The sequence below is a fragment of the Calonectris borealis genome, chromosome 2 (genome assembly GCF_964195595.1).
Source record: "Calonectris borealis chromosome 2, bCalBor7.hap1.2, whole genome shotgun sequence".
In the NCBI taxonomy this organism is placed as follows: domain Eukaryota; kingdom Metazoa; phylum Chordata; class Aves; order Procellariiformes; family Procellariidae; genus Calonectris; species Calonectris borealis.
Window position 1 is genome coordinate 167439877 of NC_134313.1, and position 17835 is coordinate 167457711.

The window sequence follows — 17835 nt, forward strand, 5'->3', positions numbered from 1 at the left end:
GTAATGGTCAACTGAACTGTTTTTATAAAGCATGTGTTACAGTTCATTGTGAGTTTAAAGACAAAACTTTGATTCCCTGCAATATAAATGTATTTTCAGGAACTGTTTGCATGCTGATATTTTATGGGCTAAATATGTTAGAATGACTCATTCTGAAGATATTAGTTTGGGCAGACAGTAACTTTTAGAAACATTTAGTATTTCTTAGTCTCTAGTGAATGTTGGCCCTTAAAAGCCTCAGATGTGGAAATGGACTCATGTTTAATAACAGATGGTAAGTTCTAATAATTAAAGATTAATTACATACTCTTTCTGAGCAGTGTGTATAATAGTGTACAATATATATATTTATGTTAAAGTTTTAAAATGTATTAACTTCCATTTTTTTAGACTACTTCAATGTATTGCTACAAGAATCTTTTCAATATTGAAATAACACAACAAATTAATGCATTTCAGTGCTAATGTGTATTTCATATGAGAAATTATTCAAAAGAAAAGAAGCTAGTGGATGAGATTTCCAAGTTACTTTATCACATCTAGATATATTTCTTCCACCATGGCTAATATTTCTTCCACCATGTCTGGCCGAACCACGAATTCATCTCCCATTCAAAATCAACAGAGATGATGCATTTCTATTTAATGTTAAATCTGGCATTCTTCTGATTTTATATACCTCTACTTAAATAATAATTTATCTCATTTTCATTTTTACACCCTAATCTGCATATACCTATTTTGCAGGTAATGCGGTTCCACAAGATATTCCCCTGGATTTCTGCCAGACACTTTATTATGAAGTTTATTAACTTCAGCTTGTGCATACACACTCACAGAAATAACACCTATGGGTCTGAGTGCTGTATGGGTCAGCAAGTCTTCATTTGTTTCCATTCAAGAAAATGCCTGCATTAATTTGAATATAGAATCATAGGATCATTAAAGTTGGAAAAGATCTCTAAAATCATCGAGTCCAACCATCAACCCAACACCACCATACCCACTACACCATGTCCCTAAGTACCTCATCTACACGTCTTTTAAATACTTCCAGGGATGGTGACTCCACCACTTCCCTGGGCAGCCTGTTCCAAGGCCTGACCACTCTTTCAGTAAAGAAATTTCTCCTAATGTCCAATCTAAACCTCCCTTGGCACAACTTGAGGCCATTTCCTCTCGTCCTATCGCTTGTTACTTGGCAGAAGAGACCAACCCCCACCTCGCTACAACCTCCTTTCAGGTAGTTGTAGAGCACGATGAGGTCTCCCCTCAGCCTCCTCTTCTCCAGACTAAACAACCCCAGTTCCCTCAGCCGCTCCTCATCAGACTTGTGCTCCAGGCCCTTCACCAGCTTCGTTGCCCTCCTCTGGACATGCTCCAGCACCTCCATGTCCTTCTTGTCGTGAGGGGCCCAAAACTGAACACAGGATTCGAGGTGCAGCCTCACCAGTGCCCAGTACAGGGGCACGATCACCTCCCTGCTCCCGCTGGCCACACCATTTCTGATACAGGCCAGGATGCCGTTGGCCTTCTTGGCCACCTGAGCACACTGCCGGCTCATGTTCAGCCGGCTGTCAGCCAGCACCCCCAGGTCCTTTTCCTCTGGGCAGCTTTCCAGCCACTCTTCCCCAAGCCTGTAGCATTGCCTGGGGTTGTTGTGGCCCAAGTGCAGGACCCAGCACTTGGCCTTGTTGAACCTCATACAGTTGGCATCAGCCCATCGATCCAGCCTGTGCAGGTCCCTCTGCAGAGCCTTCCTACCCTCGAGCAGATCAACACTCCCGCCCAGCTTGGTGTCGTCTGCAAACTCACTGAGGGAGCACTCGATCCCCTCGTCCAGATCATTGATGAAGATATTGAACAGGACCGGCCCCAGTACTGAGCCCTGGGGAACACCGCTCGTGACCGGCCGCCAACTGGATTTAACTCCATTCACCACAGCTCTCTGGGCTCAGCCGTCCAGCCAGGTTTTTACCCAGCGAAGAGTGCACCTGTCTAGGCCGTGAGCTGCCAGTTTCTCTAGGAGAATCTTCATAAAAATGTACCTGATTACCTTTTCCTGGAAGAATTTTGTACATTTAAATGTCTTTTTACTATTTTTGGCATTAGCACTGAAATGCCTGCCAGAGAAGAAACCTTCATTTAGATGAAATGCCGGAATGTCAGTTTGCTTTCTGTGTGTGGAGAGGTGTATTTGGGCAACCTGTGCCTCTTGCCAAACAATACAGGCTTCTAGAGGCAGTCCTGGACAATTGCCAATCTCAGGTCTTCAAAATGCTCTTAGACATGCCCGATATGCCACCCTTTCTCTTTTGCCCCATACTAGGAAGAAGCTTCTCATGTGCATCTTTTCTCCCCACCATGGTCTGTCATGGCCAGATACTGGGCCCAGACCCAACTGCCCACGTGCTGGCTACAGACACACTCTCCTTCTTCTCAGTCCCAATGACATTGTGTCTATGTATATCCTGATCTTGACAGCGGCCAAACAAAACTCAGGACATGAGGCATTGGAGAAAATCACCCTTTTGTCATCCTTTCATCATTCCTTTACAGCCAATATACATCTAGCCAACATCTAGCCAATCTTACCAACAGGTAAAGATTAGCACTGATGTACGCCCTTTTCAAAAAGGGCCACTTTGTCCCAAATATTTTCTTGACTTAATTCTTACAATTTCTGAAAAAAGCTGGGGGGGAGGGTTGTATTATTATTTAGTTTAGTACTGTCACCTATGTAAAATGCACTATGTAATATATATATATAAAAAAATATGTATATATAAATATATATATATAAAAATATATAATATAAATATATAAATTCCTGATAGAGTGGTGCTCTGAAGAATAGCTGAGTTTTGAATCTTTTATGTTAGTAAAACTTCCTGTTGTAGTCAATGAATACTGTAGATAATAAACAATGGAAAATGGAAACTCAGCAATGTGAAGAGAATATTTAATATATAAGAAAGCAGAGTAACCTATCCCAAAGAGTTCCTTTTTTTTTTCCCTCAGTATTCTTGGCACTATTTGCATTCCAATTACACCCATTATTCTAACATGTTATATTCCTAGGTCATGGGGATTTAGTGAATAATATTTGCCTAGTTAAACTTCTTGACAGCTATGTTATTTCACCTGAACAAAAGGAATATTGCACAAAGATTTAGGGAAATATTCCTCTAGGTACATATACCATCTCTCATGATGGTATATGCCATTCATTATGAACTGTGAAGCTGTTCTGATTCTGTGTTGCTTTAAGACTGATCAGAATGTTATGCTTCAGTGGCTCGGTGACTCCTGTCTTAATGTTGGGGAGGAAAAGTAGTTTTAAAAATAAGTTTAATAGCTGCACAAAGCCGAGGAAGGTCACAAGTAACTCTGCAACACTTGTGGCATGAACTAATTCTGTTTTAAGAAAAAGGTGTCTGTGACCCTGTGTGCCCTCATTCCCATTAGCATTGTGGGGCATTTTCACAATGAGGAGAGGCAAGCAGGTATCATCATTTCACAATGAGACTGGGCAGGTATCTCATTAGGTTTCATACTGATCTCTTAGGTTACCCATTTACTGCCGTTAAAAACAGAAATAGACTCAGATCTAAGTTCTCGTCATAATCAGAGATGAAATTTTGTTTAAAAAAGTAACTCCTCCTTTTTGGTTTGTTTCTTTTTTTTTCATTTTATACCCCAACAACTAGTTTTCAGCCACTGAGAATCACTGCATTTATAATTAAAGCAAAATTACTACACCACATGACAAAAAAAAAGTTCTTTTCTCAAAAACATTTGAAATGTTTTTGCTGAAATGTCATTTTTGATATTTAAAAAGTCATTTAAAGTCATTCCCTTATATGCTGTTTCAAAGAGAAGTAGCAGAAAATAATGATTCCAACAAAAGCTGAAACCAGAAGAAGGGTGTTTGGTTTGGTGGGTGTTAACATTCTTTGAAATATTAAGGGAAACGTAAATAACTGAGCAAGAGCTTTCCTATGTAGTCAACAGAAGCAGCCAACTGCCATCTAATCCTACTTCAAGTTTTCTCAGATTCTCAGATTTCCGAACACAGGCTGCATTGTTAGAGTTGCTGTGGCATTACTGCTTACACTTGTGATGCAAGCAAGAACTTGTGCATGTCCTGTATGTTTTTCATATGCGAATAGCAATTGATGGGCATCAGCGCAAACAGGTCTCCAGCACGCAAAGAAAAGACCCTACAAATATGCCCTAAATGACCAGAGTTTGTCTCTCTACCATCATTTTGTCAGGCAGAAAGCTCTGAAGGAAGCCATTCAGGAATAGGTACATGAATTACATCTGTTTTATCAAATTTGTTTCAGTATTTGAGAGCATATGGTATTTCAACGATAAGAGCCCAGCAATATGCCAGCAGAAATTGCCACGGACACTACAGTGAACGCCTCCTAATGACAAGCAAGCCCAAATTCAGATAGTTCATCATCTCACTTGCAATAGTTTGTTTCCAAGATGAGGAAGGCATTTGATATGGCACCTGGATTGCTAAAGATATGTTAAATGTGGATTGTTATTTCCACGATGCAAGTCCTTTATCCAGTAAGAGTTGCACACCTCCAGTTCTGAAGTCATTTACCTGATCTTCTTTCTACTCACGGCAAATAAAAATAAGCTGAAGTGTTTTACCACTGCATGTGGTATCAGTAGATAAGAGGGATATTAGAAAAAAAGCATTATCTGCATGACTGACTGTACCTCTTCTTTGAGAATTACAAAAAATAAATTATACTGAATAGAAATAGAACTCAACCGTTTGCCAGATTGAGATATTGAGTCTTGGAATTCTCCAAATATCGTAAATTATCCTTAGAGACACCTGTCAGCAATTTTGTTCTCAGACCCAAAGAGCCATCCCCTGACTCACATATCTAAAAGCTAAGCATTTATTCAGATCTGCTTTTCTAAATTCCCTGTATAATCAATAGAGCGTTACTAATATTTTCAGACAGAAATTTAACTGCTCCTAACACAGTATCCAGACCAGCCAAAAATCACCTTCTAGAGATGCTTCAATGTCTTATCTATACAGACAACCTAGACAAATAATTTATACTAACCATCTGGCTTTTATATGACTTTCTTCTGTTGGGCTAATACATTCATACAAAACTCATTGCAAATCTTAAAGTCAGAACATTTCCACTATCCCATGGGAAATCTGTTTTGCAACATTTTCTAGACCTCTTGACATGTTGTGTTGTCATCCACTATCCACAGTTTATATGATAACTGTTGAAAATTTCAACAGTTTATAAAATACTGTAACAATGATTACTGGCTAGTCTGGTTATTATTTTACTTGGAACCTTATCCTGATAGACAAACCCATATAGAATTAAAATTAAAAATGAGAAAATAGTAAGGCTGCTTAGTCACTTAAATGAATTACCAAGTCGTGGATTTTGTTTCTCTTGGAGACTTATGCGTTCACTTGAAATGTTATGACCGTAGAAATTACATTGTAGCTACACTCATATCAGCTGGCCAAATAGAGGAGAAATTTGTGGAATTTCCTTGGCTGTGTTATCCAAAGGACTAGGCAAGACATTTCAGTGTCTTTCTCTAATTTCACATGCGATGACTCTACAAACAATTTATGGATGAAGAAAGCACACTGCTGTGTGTAGTACAAAAGCTATAGGAGAACTTTGTAGCAAGTGGATTAATCTGGCATAATATCTGCTACCAGGCAACAGATAAAACCATCACTAGAAACTACAATTAGTAGATAGTAAAATTTTCAGATAGTAAAATTTCATAAAAACTGAACAGTTCAAAAACCCCACTGAATTTAAAGACAGCTAAAGGTGATTAGCTTGGACTATGTGGGGGAGGTGAATTTGTGATTACTTTTGATCACAGTCCTCCTACACTTCATTCGCTTGACACCTTCCCAGATTCCAGTGTCGTCAAACTGTACTTAGGATCCAAACATGTAGATTTATTTTCTAGAAGTTTTCTAAGTTTCTACGTGGAAAGCTTAATTGAATGCCAAAACTGGGCAAAGGCTCATCAAGCGCAGAGCCAAGACTGCCAACAAGAGATGTGTTTTCTGGTTGAAAGTGCCACAGAAAGATTCCGGATCAGGAAAGGAAGAAGCCCAAACTAATAAGTTTATTTTTTCACTTGAGTGTTGCCTTAGATTTAACATTAGACTGGTCATATCAGAGACCTTCCAGAGCATGTCCTAACTACGCTTGGTTTCTTTCTCCAGGAATCAAGAACCAATGAAGTAAGAACATCAATGTCTGCCCTTGTACTACCAAAAATATGAAAAAGTCAGTTCATCAAATCAGGCAAAGCTAAAATGAATCCAAATGTTAAATACTTGGAATGTGTTCTTCCAACAATTCTGCAATATTTTTTTGCTTATAGTAGGACTAGTTGCCCTTCCATTTTCTTCATTCAAGCCTTGTTTCCCACTGTTGCCTGTTGTACTTCTGCAGCCATTACTTGCATCTTTCATACTTTTCATGGCAACACTAGCTTGACTTTCATTAACAGCGGTATGTCAAACTCTCACAGCTGTGCGTAAAGTAAAAAAAAAAAAAAATTAAAATCACAAAACATTTAGATTAATAGACCAAAGGTTGTGGAAGTTCATCTGGAAATTCAAATGTGTGGCACCAAAGAAAATTAGGACAAAGGCAGAGAGGAATTTCTGAATGAAAACTCCTCTGCTTGAATAGCTATATAGGAGGATAGAAACAGGACAGATTAAAAATTATCTGGGAGGGAGGGAGGGATTGCCTAAGGAATCTAGAAGAGAAGAGATCTTGTTGGGGGACACTGGGTGGGACAGTTAGAAGTTGTGAGTTTGAAAGGAAAGTATCCTGTCTGGAGTGTATCAGAGCTCAAGTATATTTATGCACAAAACAGTGAGGGATTGTGGTCTGTATGTGCAGGCAGCAGCAGATCAAGTAAATCTGATGTTCCGGGAAGCATTTGAATCCAAGTACATGGGCTCTGTACCAATTTTTCATACCCACGTAGTGACTCCAACCTTTTTTCCAATTCTTTAAAAAAACATCATTTTTAGCATGTTTCACAATGCTTGTGGATTGAGTATAGGAGATAGCTGGAGTTCAAGTCCCAGATTATGCCATCTTTTTGTAGGCTCCACATGTGAACGGTCTAAACTGCCATTAATCAATGGAGATTTAGTTCTTTGCTCAAATAAGGGCACCTAGAAACAGTAGAGACAAGACTGTTAAAGGTATCTGCAGGGGGGTGGCAGATATGAGGCCACTCATTTGAAAGACCTTTGTTCCTTGAATGCTGCAGCTGAGGACACTTACCTTTAAGGCATTTCAAATGACATTTGACACCTTTGGGTCTGCAGCCAAAGCAGGACGTTTACTGTCAGGTAGTATACTGGGTGCTTAAACAGTCAGCTAACATCTAGACAACTCCATCTAGACACTCAACTCCAGGCAACATTTTCTACAGACAAAATCCCTTGCTGAGCATTTTATCACTCATTTTGTCCTATGGCAAAGAAAATATATCCCAAGAGTCTGAGCAGAAAGAACTGGTTTCAATATCTTTGATTTTAATATCTCCCACCACTTCCAGAAGCTTTACTGATCTCCTACAAAGCAAAATCAAAGTTTTAGTAAGCAGTAGCCCTTTTGCAGAGTGGTGGACACCTGTGAGACTGGCAGAGCAGGTTGAATGATTATTATCATCCCAACAGACTTCTGCTGCTGTATAAATATGCTGACAGCACAGAGACACAAAATCATTTGTGCTGCTAAACTGAGACCTCATCTCAAGTTTCATTTTATTACTTGTCAGGAGAAGAAGTCTGGGCACCTGAGTTGGGCCATCAGTCATTTTGACTGACAGGCTTTTATGCATGTTCAGCAGTCCAGGTGAAGAGTGAACAAAATAATTTTTCAACATGTTTCCACTCAATCAGTGTAGAAAGATAGCCTTAGGCTAAAGAGTGAGACCTTGACCCTAAATGATACACTATAAAGGCATTGATCGAGGTTTCCAGCCCTCCCTTTCCCACATGCACTAAAGTCAATAGGATTGATTTTTGTGGCTGAGCTCTCTATGTCTGCGTTATAGGTTTTGAAGTCATCTTTATTATTCTGCTCCCTGTCTTCAGAGTCGATGTGTGGTATCTCAGAGATAAACATCTCCAGGAATGCTTTTGAGTTCTCTGACTTAAGCCCATCTACCTTCTTGGACAGGAACTGAGAAAGTTTATTTTTTCCCATAATTCTTATATTTACCATCTTAGCTTAGATATTTCTTATTCTTGCCTTGCATGCTTATCATGATACTCAAAACTGACAATGCTATAAAGACTCCTTAGACCATTGTTATTACGATCGTTGAGACTACCTATCATCTTTGGACCTTGTTTTGGGTTGTTTGGTCTCGAAGACAGGGATTGCTATTGTAGTTCTCGTATTTGGATGAGCGTTCAAGTGCTAGCACCACTTATTTAAGACATAATTGCTGCTGCTTTGGTATTTTCAACCATGAAAACTCTGAAAAGATACTTCCAAATTGTGACATCAGGTTGGCCACAGAAATGGGGCAAAATTTTATTTAAAATACTAATGAATATTTTAACATGACCAGAACCTGCTGACACATAAATTAGATCTCTCCTGACAGATCAAGATGCAGTGTCAGGTAAAAAACACCAAAGAAAAAAAAATAGTTCAATCTCAGTGCCACAGCCTGTTCCTTCTTCGCCCCACTCCGTCCAAATGCAACACAATGAGTGAGATCACTGGAAGTTCATTCCTGTATGTTTAATGATGTGGACAAGAGGAGGAAATCATATGGCTTTGAGCAGTCTCCTGTCCCACCAATGCTTTGACCTGTCATTACTAGCACAGGTCCCAAATAAATTATGGGCCAGGCTGAGGAGCAAGCATGCACCAACGACCACTGCCAAGAGACTGTTGTGGAGGAGGATGAGCAAAAGGATTGGAGGCACATTGATGCCACCATTCCTTGTTACTTCACCTTAGGGCCCAGAACAATATCTGAGCCAGGGCCTGGACACACACCCCCATCCTAAGCTCAAGGCCAGCTTTCTGGAAGGAGAGAGCTGTTTGACAAACCCTGGCCAGCATTGGAGCTGTTAGAGAAAAAGCTGGAAGAAGCCTTGACATCAGCTCCCATGAAAAGCTCTGCTAAGAAAAGCAGCTTTTAAGCTGCTGCATAGTAAGAGAGACATAGATGGAGAAAGCAAGGTTCATACTTAGTCCAGCACTTGGGTTTAGCCTTTAAAGACCAGCCAAAACAGGGTGAGGCAAGTCTCTTATTCAAGAGTGTACAACCATCCGGTAACACCTGGTGGGCCCTAGGGCCCACATATTTAATTATGGAAAGAGAAATAAAAGATATCATAGGTCATTCATATGGTTTTATTCAAGCCAAAATTTAGTTCACCTCAGCTACCTAACGAATAGGGTTTTTTTTAGATGCTTAAGTATTTAGGCTGACCCTACGCTAACTGTGGAAATATAGGCATTTCCTAAAAGGGAATCATTGCAACGTAAACAGGTGCTGGAAACACACAGGTTGTCTCTCCTGGCTGACGCTAAAGACTGGACAGTTTAAGTTAGATGTGCTGAATTTCACCTTTATGTTTTCATCCTTTTCTGTCGCAGCCAAAGGGCCCTTTGCTGTGAGAGTATAACTTCTATTGTTTTAAAGATCTTAGCTCTTTTTGCTTTATGATTCTACTAATGCCTTTGGGGTTTGTTCTGTTTGTCTTTCTAGGTTTTTAATTGCATTTCTTTTCGCTTGCTTGCTTGTTTGCTCTCTGTGAGTAAAACAACAGGTTTCTTCCTTACATGGAAAATAACTGCTGAAAAAATAGAAGAAAATGCTAGCTGCAAAACCCTAGATCTCCAACAGTCATGCAGTCCGTGCAGCCCTCCTATTATTCCTCAAATGAAAGGAAATAACATTTTGGAAAAAAAAACAGCATAGTACCTGCTGGCAGGCTTTTTTAGCTAGGACCCAAGAAAATATTTTTGAAAGTGAAGTGACAAAAAGGAAGCCTTTTTAAAAAATATTTTTATTAACACTGTGATAAACATTGCTTTTGTTCAACTTGGAACCCATAGGGCTTAATCTGGTCACTGCCAACATAAACCCAACTAAGCAAACAGCATTGTAGCAGTGGTTTTCTTTTTCTTCCTTTTTTTTTTTTTAATTCAAAGAAACAGCTGTACATGTGTGAGAGACTTTTCCCTTGTCTTATAGCATTGTCTTTTCCAGCAGTTAAAAGAACTTACAGGAACTGTGCTATTTTTAGTTCAGTATTTTGAAACATGTAACAACCTTGAGGATTAACTCTTAGTGGAGCTGAAGAGGAGAATTTTTTTTTATTATTTTTATTATAATCATAGGTGGGGCTGGTCACAGTGTTCATGATTACAACTGCCTAATACTTCCGTTTATATAGGCCCAGGTTTCATAGCTTATGGCTTTGTAAGACTAACCATTGTGGGCTGAAATGGTCCAGTCCAGGTTTCTGTCTCATGATGTTTTCTCTCTTTTTAAATGAATTAAAAAAAAAAAAAATCCATCTCTGGGAACAACAGTAAGAGAAAACTAGTTGCTTTGTTCATGTTAAAAAAATTCAAGTCTTTCACCTTTGTTCTCTTGCTCTTCTGCTGCAAAAGATGTTATTAAAAACTGGAGGGCATGAAAGGGCAAAAAGACTAACTTTTCTCTCAGACATGGCTTTTTGTCTTTCTTCTGAATAATGCCCCAGTTTGAGTGAGATAAAAAGCTCTGAAATATCACCATCTACACATAGACAGAAGAAATCATTCAGCAGTCTGCTTGGATGCCTTAAATGCTACAGCAAGGGATCTAAGGACCCTAAATTCAGGAGCACAGTTCAATGAATGCTCACCCAAACTGATTTAGCATGCAAGGCACTCCAGACACCAAAGGAGGAGGCAGCTGTTCTCCAACTTCATCTGTCTCGAGCTTTTCTACTTTTTGTGTCCTAGCCTATGGGTTAGACCTCAGCAAGAGGCCAACCTCAGTATGCAGGACTCAAATGCACATCCAAGGAGCAGATTTCAGGGACAGCGGTAGGTGAGTGCATGCCCCAGCCCTGTTGAGCAGCCACAAGCAAATCAAGGGTCTGAACAGAGTAGCCAGGAATGAACTTAAGTCTATGTCCTGATCATTATGCTCCTCAGCTAGGAGACATTTATGGGGCTGCAGTTCCTGCTGTCTTCATTATTTCACCATCATTTGCAAAATTCATAAGCGATCCTCACAGAAAATGGTGCTCCCATCTCCTCAGTGCAGGAAACACTTCCATTCTCTGAACGCTGCTTTCCAAGGGACACCAACAGAAGCCCTGGAAAAGAAACCGAAGCTCATGAGAGACACAGGATGAGGTCATGCTTGCCCTTGATTTAGGGCAGAAGCCTGGACTTCCTGTATTGGATCTGGAAAGAGCAAACAATTTATGACATTGATTTAGGGCAAAAAATCCCCTCAGGTTCTGTGAACTGTCTTCTGGCTGGGTCTATAATGCCTCTTTAATTAACAAGATGTCCCTATTGGCTGTTTGCCCAAAGTTAGACAATATGAACATCCTTCAAAGCTTCAGCTTCACTCTACCTTCTGGCCATGGCCCTGGGGTGGCTTAGCCCCGTGCTAAACCCAGCTGAGAAGCCGACAACTCTCCATGCTCAGTGTAGGTGTTTGACAGCACTTTTCCATAGAGGTGTGCTGCGGACAATCCTCTTTTGTCTTGTTAGATCTTAAGTCTTTTGAGCAGCACATTGTCAACATCCTTTTCCAACACAGGTGCGTTTCTTTTTCACTATCTCTGTCAGTTCCTGACCTGACCTGAGTTAGCTTACGAAAGCTGAAAACTGTCTCCTTTTGTATGTCTTCTCAAAGCGAGAATGTATTTGTATTGGCAGCAGACCATGTTTTTCTCTCAGTTTTGGGCAGGGGTCCATCCACTGACACTGAACTATCAGTAACCTAGTAGATATCTAAGATGGCAGAGCTCACGTGCTGCAACTCAAGAGTACTTTACTGCAGCAAGGTTAAAAAAAGTTTAGTCAGAGTTTTAATATAGTTTGTTGCCAGAAAAAAATACATGCACAGAAGTTTGGGTTTTTCTGAAAACCTTTATTTTTCACAGTTAATCTTATTATATCTCTAGCTGAAAGTTTACAGAACAGTTATTATATATGTTATTGGAAACAAAGCATCAGCCTTCCTACTTCTCAGGGTTCTTTTAAGAAGCCCTGCTTATTCTATTATTATAATGATATATATGTATGACAAGTGGTATTTTAATACTGTTCAATATGAAATTCAAAAGAACACAGTGCCAAAAAAAGTGCCAAAAAAAAAAAAAGAAGAGGAAAAATAAATCAGCACAAACTTAAATTTTTATACATGTTCTCATTTAGAAAAAAAAAAAAAAGGATGGTCTTGTGGTTAATTTGTGGCATTGGATTAAATAATTAAAAGACATTTATACAGTTTTCTAATACAACAAAATTCATATTCATTTCAGCACTTTTCACACTGCTAAACATCAGGGTTTAAGCACAGGTTTTTTTCGTGGTTTCTCTAGACAACAGAGACAGAGGGTCCTCAGGTGAGCCAGAGTTAGATTGGGTGTCTCTCCTTATTTGATCTCTGAGGGAGCGTCTCTTTTTTTGCACAGGCCAGGTAGTTTAGCCATCTGCCTTGGACTACAAAGATAGCTGTGTTGAATATTCCCAGCTGCCACTCCACAGGAGGACTAGATTATCATATAGGAAAAATTAAAAAATCATGAAGTGCTGAGAGCATGAAAGACGATGGAATACAAACTGCAAACCCATGTACACTGGATAGGATTCAAGTACCCAAACTGGAGCCATTTAAAATTATCATGTTTAAAGTAAGCTGGATGTCTAGGTGCAGTTTACAGTCAACATAGACAGATGATATCTCCAAAGGAGAAGTCACCTCTCGTATTACAGACACTTATATTAGAACAGGGTAAATAATCTTGGTTTCATCAGCTCAAGAAAAGATCAAGGATCAATACTCAAGCTTGAATAGCAACCCTAAACTGTCCATGCCACTAACGTGATGGAAAGGCTTTGGCATAGATCTGCCCCTTCCTTTCTCTCTTGCTCTCACACGCTACCTACGCATAGTTTGGAGCCAATAAGGGTAGGAATAGGAGAAAAATTATGGGCATGCAAACTGTACCGTTGCAGCTCCCTACAGGTATGCAGAAAGGGCACTGGTTTGTTTCATATGCTTGCATAGAACAACTGTTGTGAATATGGCAATAAAAGAACAATAAAATCGAAATTTATATGAGATCCAGGACTAATCATTAATCTACTTTGCAGATTCTTGCCTGTTTCCCTATAGTGATTGTGCCTTGACAGCAACATGAGGAAGCAATATATTATACTAAAATTAGTTAATAATTGTCAATAATTAATCCAGGCTCCACTGGACAAATATTTAATCTCTATTGGTCTCATTTCTCCTTCTTAAACTGGAAATAGAAAATTTCTTTCTATAACATATTTTGTTTCTAATTTCTATGAATGGTCAGTTCTTCAGGGAATGGGCATATGGCACCTGGCAGGACAGGGACCTGGCGGTCATTTCAGTTTTCTAACTACTGCTGCAGTATACATAAAGAAGAAATATTAATGATGGTGTTTGTAGAGGTGATAGCTCCTGCAAAGCTGGATTATGTGTTTTCCAGATGGGGCAGATTTATTCCGTTTGCCTCATTGATTTGTTAAGCCTTGTACTAGGAACGCAAATAATAAGAATCTGATTTACGATTTAGCAGAACATAGAGAAGTCTTTACCAACGTACACATTTAAGAAGACCCCTGGCAGGAAATTTGTGGTTTAAATACACTCTGGTTGCATAATTGCCCAAAACCCCAGAAAGGAGTGCTATCCAGTTACATCTTTTCTAGTATATTATAGCTACATCTGTCCTAGTAAATCAAACAGGACCAGGGCCCATTTTCTGGTTCTTAGGCCAGGCATCATGCAGAAGCCCTTGTTTCTACAATCGAACTCTTTCAACGATCAAAACAACAATACCAAATACAAACTGCCTGTTGGTGAATGACCCCTGTAGTGCTGTAACTTCTGAACCACAGCCAGGAGTTGTTTTGGGGACTGCTGCTAGAGGCTGCTGGCCCAGAAGGGCTGCTGCTCACGCTGGGGACGATCTTCAAAGTTTACAAATATACCAATAAATATTGGTATATTTGTATACCAATATATTGGTATATTTATACCAAATATACAGTTCCTTGCAATATTCCTTGCTTCTGTTTAATTCACTAGAATAGACATAACTCCATGAGAAGGCATTCCTTGCAATAGAGTAAGCAAAACTCTGTTACTTGATACATAGGATAAGTATTATAGATTCCAGGTGTTTTAATCCATTAATATGTAATTTGGATAGTTCTTGCTTTTTTATCAGAAGAATCAAGATAAAATTAATGGCAAATGTTTTGCAGGCATATGCTAGTTTATATATGCAAGTATTAAGCCATAGCAGCTGAGGACTTTGATGAAGAACAGAATTCTCAGCGGCACCAGACTGATGCTAGATTTTATGCCAAGCAAAGGCGAAACTGCAAAGCTTGCACTTCACAAAGTTTGAAAGAGCATAAAGCACATAAACTTAGAGGCAGAAATTGAAAGGAGAGAGTAAAATAGAGGATTCCTGTACTGCTTGCCATATTTCAAACAGGCTCAGATGTCTTTTTAAAAATATAAACTCCACTTCAGCCCTAAGTGAGTGAATGCAGTCTGCTCTAGATCAAAATGATGATTGTGATGATATTTTCTGGCCTTAACATCAACAAATCCTTTCAATAAATGCAGATTTCCATGGAAAGCTTTTGCAGCTCTCTGTTTCTCTCTGTATGGCTGGTTATAGGTCTAGCCATTGAATGGCTGTTCCATACAATGAATTTCCTATAGTGATGTTTAAAATCATAGAATTTAAACATGCTACACTATGGCACTTCTTTACACTTCAAGAAAGAGATTTAACAAGTCATCGTATGAAAAGATTGCTGGATTTTCTTTTTTTTTTCCTTACAGTCACTCTGTTTTTCACCTGACTGCAATTCCTCAGTTATATTGGGTTGAAAGTACCTGCTCTTGTCTGGTTTTGAAAACTAAGACATCCTGGATGCACCTTGTTCCTGCATAAAAGTCTACAGGAGAATGCAAGGCTCAAGGAGTAGAGCTGGGTCTGAACAGTAAGGGTGGGATTCCTCTCACCTAACCTTACGTATCGAAACTTAAGATAGCTATGGGTTTTCTTTTCATGGTCATGTCACCTGATAAAGAGATTCAACCCATTTTGCCTGTTATCCAGTTTCTAAGAGGGGACCTTTGGTGACTACTTATATTTACATATAGTAGTTTTCAGATGCCTAAATTAGAATGAATAAATCCCACCTACAGTACACTAGAAACCTCAAAAACTGGCTGAGTTTGAAGAGGGCATTTTATAACTGCTAAACTGAGAGACAATGAGGAGAGGAAGGAAAGAAAAGAACTGCTCTCTGACTGCCTCTAAATAAAACCCTTCTTCCCTCTTGCCTGGCTTTACCCCTTATTCTTAATGTTTCAATTTTCCAAATTATTTCAAACCTTTTTATGGCTTCTGTTCTCATTCAACCCAATCATGACTGTGCAGCTTGAGAAAAGAGGCAGAAACACAAATGTCTGTATTTCCAACATATACATTTTTTTCTGAAGAACCTAAGCTCAAAACAGTAGACTTAGCTCAAAATATTTTTCTGCTTTTGCCTTTTCTCATAGACTTCATATGTCCACCACTTTAATGCAAGCTCCTCTAGACAAGAACATCTCTTCCACAGGCTTCTTTGAAGACCATACACTATCCAGGAAGATGACTGAGTCTTTCATAGGATCACAGCTGGTAGAAGGTAGTGAAGGAAAAAGAAGATAGTAAATCCACCTTGCCAGGTGTCTTGGAAGTAAACACGAGGGATTATTTTTTCTTTCTACTAAAGAGTAAATGATTGGGAAAGTCCGGAACTGTTGAAGATGTGAAAGTAACAGGTAATGAAATTATCCAGTGTTATTTTTTCTATTGATTTAATTTACACAAGATTCTAATCCTCGGAGAGATGGGAAAGGAAATAAGAAGAGAGTCAGGAGAAACCCAGGAGCTTGTACAATGAGTTACAAATCCTTGACTTAACTGTCATGAATCAGTAGTTTTTTTGAGGCCGTTTAAAGAATCACTGGCAAAGGTATTGGCAAAAGGTGATTTTAATAGAAACTTATAGAAGCGTGACTTAACAGAATTTGATAGCAAGGTTCACTTTATTACTCATTACACGGATTAAGTATACACAGGGAAAATCATGCCAGATTGTGTTGGAATGATTTGTGCAGAGATTGAGGACAAAAGAGTAAGGGACACCCTCCCGTTGAGTTACGAGGTTCAGAGTAGACCCCCTTGCTCTCTAAACTCCTTCTCAGAGAGAAGTCTAGGTGCACCTGGATCTACCCTTAGTCTCAGACCTGGGCAATGGTTTTATAACTAAGGGGTTATGTGCGTTTAGCAGCAATTTAAAATTCACAAGGTTTTAACAATACTTAAGCATTAATCAATTTGGCAGCTACAAAGGGAGTTAGTCAAGTTTACTACAAATACTAAAACAACTTAACTACAAATTATACTTATTATTCGTTATACACATAAACGCACAAAATATCTAGATCAATTCATATAGATATATGAATATGGTACTAAAGCTAGACAAATTTATAAAGGCCTAAAGCTAGATAAATTTATAAAGGTATACCGATTAATAATTCCCCTCGAGTCTCGGGAAATACTCACGTTAAATGCCTTGGCATTTCTCAATGGGCGAAAGGTTGAGCCCCGAGGAGTGTCTCGGCCAAGGAGTGTTTCAGACCGAGTCTCGATCATCCTCCGAATCTCACAAACTCGAAAGTCTGTGAACTCTGAGGCGTCCCACTCAGAGGGAGATTCTGGTGCAGCCCACTGCGATTCGGGAGAGCTCAAAGGGTCTCACTAAGGACCACCGTTTATAGGTTCGTTAGATGATTGGAGTTATTCATCCGTGACAATTCCCAAGACCTCATCAACAATAGTGCCGTTCCACTCAAGTCACAACTCAGATAAGGGTGTCAGGGAACCATGGATTATCCCCAATCTTGTCCCCCACCTAGGTTAAGTAGCGAAAGTCCTGGTATGGCCAGTGCTGTTCCTCACTTCGGCCATGTAGGAGTTCTGGGAGCAGTTAAGGGATGCTTCACTGCCCAACTCATTACAGGAGGGCCAAAGTTTATCAGGAGTTCCTGAGGTCATGGAGTGACTCTGGAAAAAGAGAAAGGGGGAAAGGAATGCACCACCACAATAACTTGCAACTGGATGTTGACGCAAGACAGATAAGCTGTATCATTTTTCCTGAACTTTTCTTGGAGGCTAAGGGGATTATTCAAAGCCAAATGCTCAGAGGTATATTACAGACAAAAAAAAAGAACTTCTGCGGCAAACCCAAATATCCTGCATTTCATGCAGAAGTGGTTATTGTCAGGTTTGAGAATCACTGTAGCCCAGAAGCATACAGCCAAGAGAAGTTAATGGAATAAAAGCACCAGATGTGTCAATGCTAAAATATTTTATTGTACACAAATTAGCAAGTGGGGGAGAACACAAGCAGGCATGATATCTTTGCTTTGCCTCCACTGTAAATGTGAAACTAT